Here is a 9,560-nt window from a genome sequence, read left to right as displayed (position 1 = left end):
TCGCAGCCATATGTTACTACTGGGAATACCATTGCTTTGACTATGTGGACCGTTAACATATGACCAAGAGAAATAATGTCACGTACTTAGAATATTAAGATCTCACTCAATAACTAAAGTTCTCTGCACAATTTACAATAGAAGTTATAGCAATCAAAAGCAGTAAGACACAATCATAATGTCCTATTGACCTCAGCTATGTTCTTTCTTTGTAAGACTTATTGGTCGTATAATAAAAGCATCATTATGCTCCAAAAACCTCAAACACCAATAAATAAAGCCTATATAAGACCAATAACAGGAAAAAAAATGTCAGTCATTTAAAAGGAGCAGAGGCACAAATATTGCTTCAGAAGTAGAAATATTCACATCAATTTAAGCTTTGATCCAGTGAGACAGGGTGTAATCTATATGCTATTCCATTCACATTACATTAGAAAGCAGATGGTCAATAACATACCTGTTGTTCACCTCTTCCCATGCAATTTTGTATCATGTCAATGTAATCGTAAACAAATATTTCCATAGCATGATTTTCTAAAAAATAGGATGTTTGTTATGTAGCATTCCTCAAAATATGCAAATGTGTGTGAATATTTTCAATTTAGAATGAGAGAGAGAGAGTGAACCAGAGTCTGTTGTCTGCCACTTCCTCTGCTGCTGCAGGGTATCCTCTGGCAAAGTAGTATTTCAGACTAAAAGAAATCTGTGCCAGGTTTCTTTTGTACCTTTCATCACAAGAAAATAGAAAACAATCACACAGGTAAAATGCATAAAAGCTCAACAGTTTAAGAGGGCTACATGGCTTGAAATAATAGAAAGGTGAAGGAAAATAATATCAACCCCCCTCCAAATTTGTGTGCCTCAAGTTAAAAACGCTTAACTTTTAAAAAGAGAAAAAAGAGAGAGAATCCACAGTAATTAGGATTTATTTAAGGGTGGCCAAAGATTGGAAGAAGGAAGAAGGCAGCAGAAAGCTGGAAAATAAAATGGAGGGCATCCAGTGTCTAAAGCAGTGTTTCTCAACCCCAGCAGGGCTGGCTGGGGAATTCTGGGAGTTGGTCCATGTATCTTAAAGTTGCCAAGGTTGAGAAACACTGGTCTGAAGTAAAACTTGATGAGCATTCATAGCTTTTCAGACCTGCCTTTGGATAAACAGTCCTGGTATATAAGGGACAGGTTCTGATGTTCTCACACATCCTGATGGTGGAACTTCTTCTGAGCAAGTAGTGTTGTGTGAGAACAGAAAGTAGCTTTTCTCTCTTCAGATGGATTCTCCTCCCCTGTCCCTTCCCACTGTTCTCTCCTTCGGCTTTCTATTCTTTTCTTCTCTACTTAGTGCAAAATCTTCTCCAACTCTAACCTGTAGTCCCCTGCCATCTCACTATCATCTATGACTATCACATCTGTACCACAAAAATCCAGAATGGAAGCAAAGAATTGCCAAAAATGGTAACTTTGCTGTCAATTTTTTTTGTTCATCTGGATTTTTCCCACTTAGTTCTGGTGGGCCTCCACAGGTGGAGCAGGCACAGAATGATTTGGCCTGGTTAAGTCTGTCAGTCCCACATTCATTTTTAACCTCTCTTCCCCCCAAATAAGTGATTTGAATCCAATCTTTATTGGATCTTGTAGGGATCTTGGTTAGTTGTATAAAAACAGTCTTTCCTGGATAACTTCTGCTTATATAGCTATTCTAGCTTGGAGAGGATCATGTTGCGCATCCTACCTGCCATGTGGTTGTTAAAGACAAGAAGTATGTTAGAAAATAAGAGCTGTCAACCCTAATTTCAGCCCCACATATATGATAAAAAACATATGGAGATTCAAAGCTAGACTTTTAAGACTTAAACACTCCAAAGGCTCTACCCAGATGAGAATCAATCCATTACACTTTCCCTCATGTTAAATAGCATTTAAAAACCAACAGCCTGGAGTTCGTTCTCTTCTTTTTTTGAAGGAATATGTGAATGTTGATTCTGATTTTAAAAAATGATCCTGAAGCATGTTCTAGCTTTAGCCCAAAATAACACACAGTCCCTTTACCCTCCCTCCAGCAGGGAAGTCTTGTCTACTTACGAAGTAGAACAAAAGATAGAGTCCTGAGAATGGGCTATCCCACTTCAAGTTGTGGGATCAGTTGCAGTTTTTGAATGCTTTGTTCTTCACAAAAAAAAGAAAATAAAATATCCCTGGAAGTAAAAACTAGGATACTGGGAAAGAACATTGAAACTCATTCCAACCTACTGCAATAAGTTTCCTGCTGCAGGGAAAACAGTAAAAAATTATATCCTTCCATATTTCCATCATGGCGAAGGAATTACTGTCTGCTATTTCACAGTTCACCTTTCTATGAAGATTGAATGAAAAGTAATGCCTCCAATGTTATATGTCATCAAGAGGTGGCTTTATTAATGTGCTAGAAGCTCTGATGTGTTCTTTAGCATCTGCTCTTTCACTTCAGTTGATGGGAAGTTGCTGTAAGAAAAGGTTGGGTTGCTATTGTACATGAAATGGACACCTGCAATAAAGTACTCATCAATGTACTTTAAGGAACATGCTGTAAATGAATTTTTAACTGCTGAAGGAATCTCTCCAGTTGAAATTCACTACTGAATGTAGGCAATGTCTGTGTTGTCATGAGTACTGTGTGTCACTGAGTCAAAACATGTAAACAAGAACAAGTGATTTGTGTGATCAATAACAAAGTAGATGACCTGTGACAGAAACTGACAAGCTTCACACAAATCAGTTGATGAACTGATGAAGGGCAATCAGTGGGCCAGTCAAAGGGAAACTTCTGTCAAGCTTGTCATTTCACAGGAATGTGTGGATCACGTTATTTATGTTCTTCAGTACTGGAACGACATGTACAAGATGGGTTCCTCACATGTTGATAGCAGAGATGAAAGGTTCAAGAATTGAAATTTGTCAGCAATTTTTGTCACATTATGAGGAGGAGAGTGAGGAACTTCTTCACAGCTTTATGACAGCCAAAGAAATGGGGTCATCATTATGTCTCAGAAATGAAGTGTCAGTCCATCAAATATCATGACAAAGTTGGGGTGGGGGAATCAAAACCCAGGCTTCAGCAGGAAAAGTCATGGTTACAGTTTTTGAGGATGCAGTTGGTGTTATTCACATGGATTTCCTTGAGCCTGGAACCACTATCAACTCAGAATGCTATATTGTAACATTCAAACAATGTTGAAACAATGATTAAGCAGAATTTGGAAGGAGCAGAACATTCCACTGGCATATGACAATGCTAGGCCTCACATTTCATGGGGAACCTAACAGGCCATTGCAAAGTTGTATCTCACCATCCTATCCAATTCTCCATGCAGTCGAGACTTGGCACAATGCAGCTTCACCTTTTCCCAAAATTGAAGGAATATCTTTGTGGGCATCTGACTCAAATGAAAAAGTGGAAAGGACTGTTAGGACCTGGCTGAAGAGACAAAGTGTGGAGTTCTTTCATTATTAATAATAATAAAATATTGTCAATGACCAGCAGATGAAAAACAAAAGAGAATAAAATACAATGAAAATATAACTATAATACACAGAAGGACTAAAAGAGAATAAAAACCTAAAAAAGAGAGATAAAACTAAAGAATAACAAAGAGCTGGTAACAAGATATCAACTGCCTCAAGTCAAAACCAATATTTTCCTTCTAATTGAGATAGTAGCTGATAAGAACTCAGCCACTCTATTTGCTACAAATGGACTGTGATCCTGCAGGAGGAGGGGTACAGCCTCTACCTGTACTCAGTGAGACTGAGTTTGGTTAATGAGGGATGTTAAGAGGGTACAGCGAATGGTGTCATAGAAGAGACAGAAAAAAAATGGGGTCAAGAGTTTCAGGCTCACTTGAAGCAAAAGGATAGACTCTGACATAAGAGGGATTTTTTGGTACCTATCTGTCAGCCTTGCAAGTTAGACTAGACAGGAAACATGATCAGATGAGCTAAACTGATTTCACTGTAAAGTTACATTAACATAATCTTGCAAGTATATCTCTCCCCCTGTCTCTTTTAAAGCCAAGAAACTAGGAAGGGTCTCTTCTGAGCCTCTTGCCCACCCTCATTCTTAAGTTGCCTTTTATCTTACCATTCCCTTGGCTGCATCTCTTCGTCTTGTCTCCCAAGGTCATTCCCACATACCATTACATTACCCTCCAAAACCGAGAGCCAGTTTGGTGGTTAAGGCACCAGGCTAGAGACTGAGAGTTCTAGTCCTGCCTTAGGCACAAAGCCAGCTGGGTGACCTTGGGCTCTCTCTCCTCACCCCTAGGAAAGCAATGGCAAGCCGCTTCTGATATCTTACCAAGAAAACTGCAGGGACTTTCCAGGCAGTCGCCAGGAGTCAACATTGACTTGAAGGCACCAAAAAAAAGAAGTTATCAAATGTGCGGTTTTCAGGACCTAAATCCCCCTGAGAATACCGTAATTTTAGTTTTAGAATAGTTAAATGTGAGCTTTTCCTCCCTACAAAAGTCTGCTGACACCCAGAAACGTCTTCTTAGGTCAATCTGAGAAAGGAAAAGGATGGCTACATCATCTGCATAAAGCACTCAGCAAATGTCTGTCTTCAAGGGGTGTGTATAAAATTCTCTTTTACTTAGTGCTGCTATGATAGAATTCAAATAAATATTAAATAGAAGAGGGTCAAGATACAGCCGTGTTTCACTCCTCTGCTTATTGGGATATCTGCAGTAAGGTGCCCAGCATTCTCCTATTTTATCTGAGCAACAGACTTTTCATCCTGATTAGACAGAGAAGCTGCCAATCTATAGAGGTACATGACAGCTTCCAGCCTGTCACATGCAATGGAGTCAAAGGCCAACTTTAGGTTGAAGAAGGCATCATAAAGAGGGATGTTGCTTACATATGTATTTGTCAACTAAGAACTGCAGGATGGCACATTGATCCATAGTGGATCTATCCTCCCTGAAGCCTGCTTGCTCATCAATTAATATTTTCTCCTGTTTCATTCAATACAGGAATCTATTGTACAGGAAGCAAGCATAGGTTTCACCAGGAGTGCTTAGAAGGCTGACTGGATTATAGTCTGAAGGATTAGAATTGTTTCCTTTTGGGGAATAGGAACAATAATAGAATGACTCCAGTCACTCAGCATACGGAAGTTATTATTATGGGTAAAAAGGGAGGCTGAGACAGGTGTTTGTCTTCAGTAGTTCAGGTGAGACTGAGTCACTGCTAGGTGCTTTCCCATATTTTAGTTGGTTAATTAATCTAGCAATTTCTGAATGGGAGACCAGAGGCTGTGGGGCAATGGTGTGGTGACTAACCAATGGGGACTGTGCAATAGAGAGAGGAGGATTATATAGACAACTGAAATGTTCCTCCCAAATAGTGGCAGAAATCTTAGCCTCTGAACAGTGCTTTCCTCTGTAAGATGGAACCACTCTCCAGAAGAGGGAAGAGCATATCTCCTTAGCAGCCAGGAAAAGTTGGTCCCAACTAGCTTGAATAAAAGCCAGCTCTTTCCTTTTAATTAATTTTTTATAACTTTTCCTCTGAGATTTTAGAAGATTCCTAATAAGGGGGCTGTTGCTTGTACTGTATACTTTAAAAGTTGAAACTAAATCTGCCCTACTAATAAGCAGTCCTGATTGAACCATGGTTTATGGGGAAAACGGGAACTGCTCCTTCTAAGATGTTGGAAATTCTTCAATAAGGAGTGGATGTTGCCTGCATGATCATTATATGCCTCTAGGGCCTCTGCTGGATTTGGGCAAAGAAGCATGGGGAATCAAAGCAAGTCAAATCTTTATTATGGTCATAGGCCAGCATAAGGAGGGTGAGGTACAGTCAATTAAAAAGCATAGAAGATACATCAGAGTCTTTAAAAAAATAAAAAGCTGGAAGATATTAAAAGTATGTATTAAAACAGAAAGTATATATTAAAAAATAAGAGTCTAAAAGAATCTGAAAGGAGGGGTAGCAGCATTAAATGGGTGTGGGGAGCATAAAGGTTAGTATGTGGAGGACTATACCTGTCAAATGCACTCTAGTGTGACAAACGATATGCTCATTAAGTCTAGTTTATGGCACAGGTCATCATCTGATGAATTTTAAGCACTGCTATGCAAAACCTGGCAATATTGTATATTGTAGCACGGTTGGCATCTGAAAGCAGCATGGAGGTGTAGAATTGTCCTGAGCGCCCTGGGTATTTATCCAGTAATGGTGAGATGAGGCTAGTATGAATGTCTCTGTAACACAGGCACTGGAGAAGCACAGTACCTCCCTGTCAAGGGAGATAGCTTGATCGTGAAAGAAGCATGTAGTCCAGAAACATGAAATCTGGGCAGAGGTTAGTAAAAGATGAAATGCCATGCCAACTTTTCACTCTATCTTACCACAGAGATAGTTTTCGATTCTCAAGGGGCAATATCTCCTGATAGACTGTTTGGGTATGGAGCCAATTCCAGATAGAGGAGGAATAGGAAGTGGTCACTATATGGTCATGCCCCCACATTGAAGGAGGCCAGCTTGTTTAATATACATTAGATGTTAAAACAAAGTCAGTGGTACTGGCCCAGCGGTTTCCATAATACCTAAGCTCACCATTGAATCACCAGCCGCCAAACCATTGAATAGGCAAAGATGGAAACTCCTGGCAAGTTCTTTTATGACAGTTTTAAGAAACTTGTCCATTGTTGGGAGAAATACGTAGTGAATGGTGATGCTTATATGGAGAAGTAGATTCAGGTAACAAAAGAGCTCATTTCAAGGATTATTTACTTGTTTCATTTCTTAAAATATCCCTATGCAAACTAAAGTTTTGGAAGTGGAGGCATTATTTTTCATTCAACCTTCATACATAGAGACAGGTCAGACTTGTGCAGCATCAGTTCCAGCTGATCATTGTACATCATTGTAAAGTTGGCACCTTAGTATTCCTATTTTCCACTTTCTTCTTTACCTCTTTTGTATTATGTTGATTACACTGTAAACCGCCCAGAGTCCCCGTTTTGGGAGGGATGGGCGGTGATAGAAATTTGAAGAATAAATAAATAAATAATTGTCCCCTTTGTCCTGCACTCCATCTAGACTCAGAGTATTTTAAATGTTTATAATAAATCACAATACTAACACAACCCCGTTGCAGTTTTCTCTTAAATCTTGTGCAACGGCCAGAGATGTACCCCAGTTATTTCAAACCAGGTAACCAGTATTTGAAATATTCCTAAGAGCCAAATCTTTGAGAGGATCCATTTGATGTCATGTTATGGCAAAACACCCAAGTGATTCGGATCCTAACAGAGCTGGTTCTTATTGTACAGTAATTCCCACTCCCAGCCCTTTCCTTCTCTTCATCTCCCTGCTTCTGTTTCTATTTTTTTCCCTAAACCTCAGAAGCTACCCATGTCTCTTGGACTTTGTGTTTCTCTGTGTGTTTTGGGCTCACAGAGTGGGTTTGTCATTGAGGTTTAAAATTAGAAAGCGATGACCTGAGAGACAGTGAAAGACAGCGATCTCAAATACAGATTAGTTAGGAAAACAAAACCCAAAACCCAAAATGTAACTCCTTGTAGAGATTTCATGGTGGACAGCCCTCTGGCGGGAAGTACCAGTGCCCTTTTTTGCACCCAGTTCCCATAAGCAGGAAACACACAAACTGAAGTGAGGTCAGAATGAGAGGTTGAAAACATGTGGGTTTAAATCACCTTTGCTATGAACATTTCTTCTGTTCTTTACCTTTAACATTTGTTCCATTTCTGATCAACACATAAAAGAAAGTCACAAGGAAGTTTTCTGTATTAACTCCAGGAAAAGCTTTTGCTCTGCATTTAAGTGTTCTTTCTAGCTAAAGGCATAGTCTAGACCTCTTTTCTTAGGAGCAGAAACCTGTTTTTGAAAGTACTGTGTGATTATGTCAGGTGAGCCAATACTATGAATTACATTTAAAAAGAAAATAAGAACCTGTATTAAACCTTATTTAATTAGAATGTCTTTTCCCCCTAAACTCATTCAGCCTTTTTTGGCCTTGAAACAAGATCAGGGTCTACTGAATTCCCATTTTTGAGCTAAGCATTTCCTCTGCATTTTGTCAAGTGAAATTCTGAATGTCACTTGCCTTATATGGTAAGCAAAAGTGGTTTTACTTTACTTCCTATTGGATACCTATGTACATAATATGCTGCCCATCAGAAATTGACATTTTTTAGAAAAGGGATAAAATAAGCTGTCCAAGATTAATTAAACTTCCTCTAGGGGTGCTCTCATGATGTTCTAATGATGTAGAAATTAATATATGGGAAGAAGGATCAGATCCTATGGGAAGAACAATAACAATCTTAGAGACTAGACCCCAGCTGTGCCCCTACTTCTACCCAATCACAGCAAAAACATGCTCCGGCAGGAACTGTTTCCTGCCATGATCTAATGACATTGCCTTCATCTCATCTGCAGCCCATGAGTGAGACAATGACTGGAAATAGAAGTAATAGAGGTTGGGACTCACCAATAGATTGGGAATCACCAATGAGACATTTTCCATACTGGTCTAGTTTTCTGCTAACTCTGCAGTGCCTGCCCTCTGGAAAGAGATTCCCCCAGAGATCTGTGTGGTTCCCACACTGTTGGCATTCCAGGGAGCCTTAAAGATCTGACTGTTCTCCCAGGCCTTGGAGTAGGGTGGTTGGGACCCCATCAGATATATGTTCCTATGTGTGGGTGTTGTGAGGTTTGAGCCTGCTTCTGACTCTGAAAACAAAACTTATCCGGAGTCAGAAGGGGAAATCGAAACTTTACAGGAAGGACTTGAAGAATCAAAATCAAGAAGTGACTCAGCAGAGCAGGAGAAATTGCAGGTGCTGATTGGACAAACTCCAGAGGGAGATTTGAAGCCTCCAATCAGTGCTCGAGAGAGGAGAGCAGAGAAGCACGCGAAAGAGAAAGAAGCCCGATTGGCTGCTAAAGGAAAACAGCGTGAAAAGGAGTGAATAAAAAGGCAGGTGCACCAAGAGCAAGCTGCCAGAGACAACCGATCCTTCAAGCAAACAGCACCTGTGGAAGACTCCTTATCATCATCAGAAGCCTTGCCTGGAGCCAGCATGGAGCCAGAGCCAGCACCTTCTGCCATCGCGGACCTGCTTCCTGCACAAGTTGCTCCAGTCAAGCCTCTCCTTGCTGCCCCTGTTGAGCACAGCCTCACATTCAACTCCAAGTCTCGCTGCGTCGCTCCAGCGTGATCTGGGTGTGCCTCCAGATCTCAGCCTTTCCTAGACACTCCAGTCCAGTCCAGCCTTGTCTCCAGATCTGAGCCTTGCCTAGATGCTCCAGCCCAGCCCAGCCTTGTTTCCAGATCCGAGCCTTGCCTAGATGCTCCAGCCCAGCCCAGCCTTGTTTCCAGATCTGAGCCTTGCCTAGATGCTCCAGTCCAGTCCAGTCCTGTCTCCACATCCAAGCCTTGCCTAGATGTTCCAGCCAAGTCTAGTCTTGTCTCCAGAACCAAGCCTTGTATAGACACCTCAGCCCAGCCTTGTCAAGCCTCCGTGTACCAGTCTGATCCAGCCTGCATGCCA

This window comes from Candoia aspera, chromosome 1 (assembly GCF_035149785.1).
Source record: "Candoia aspera isolate rCanAsp1 chromosome 1, rCanAsp1.hap2, whole genome shotgun sequence".
NCBI classification, from domain to species: domain Eukaryota; kingdom Metazoa; phylum Chordata; class Lepidosauria; order Squamata; family Boidae; genus Candoia; species Candoia aspera.
This window is presented reverse-complemented; position numbering follows the sequence as displayed.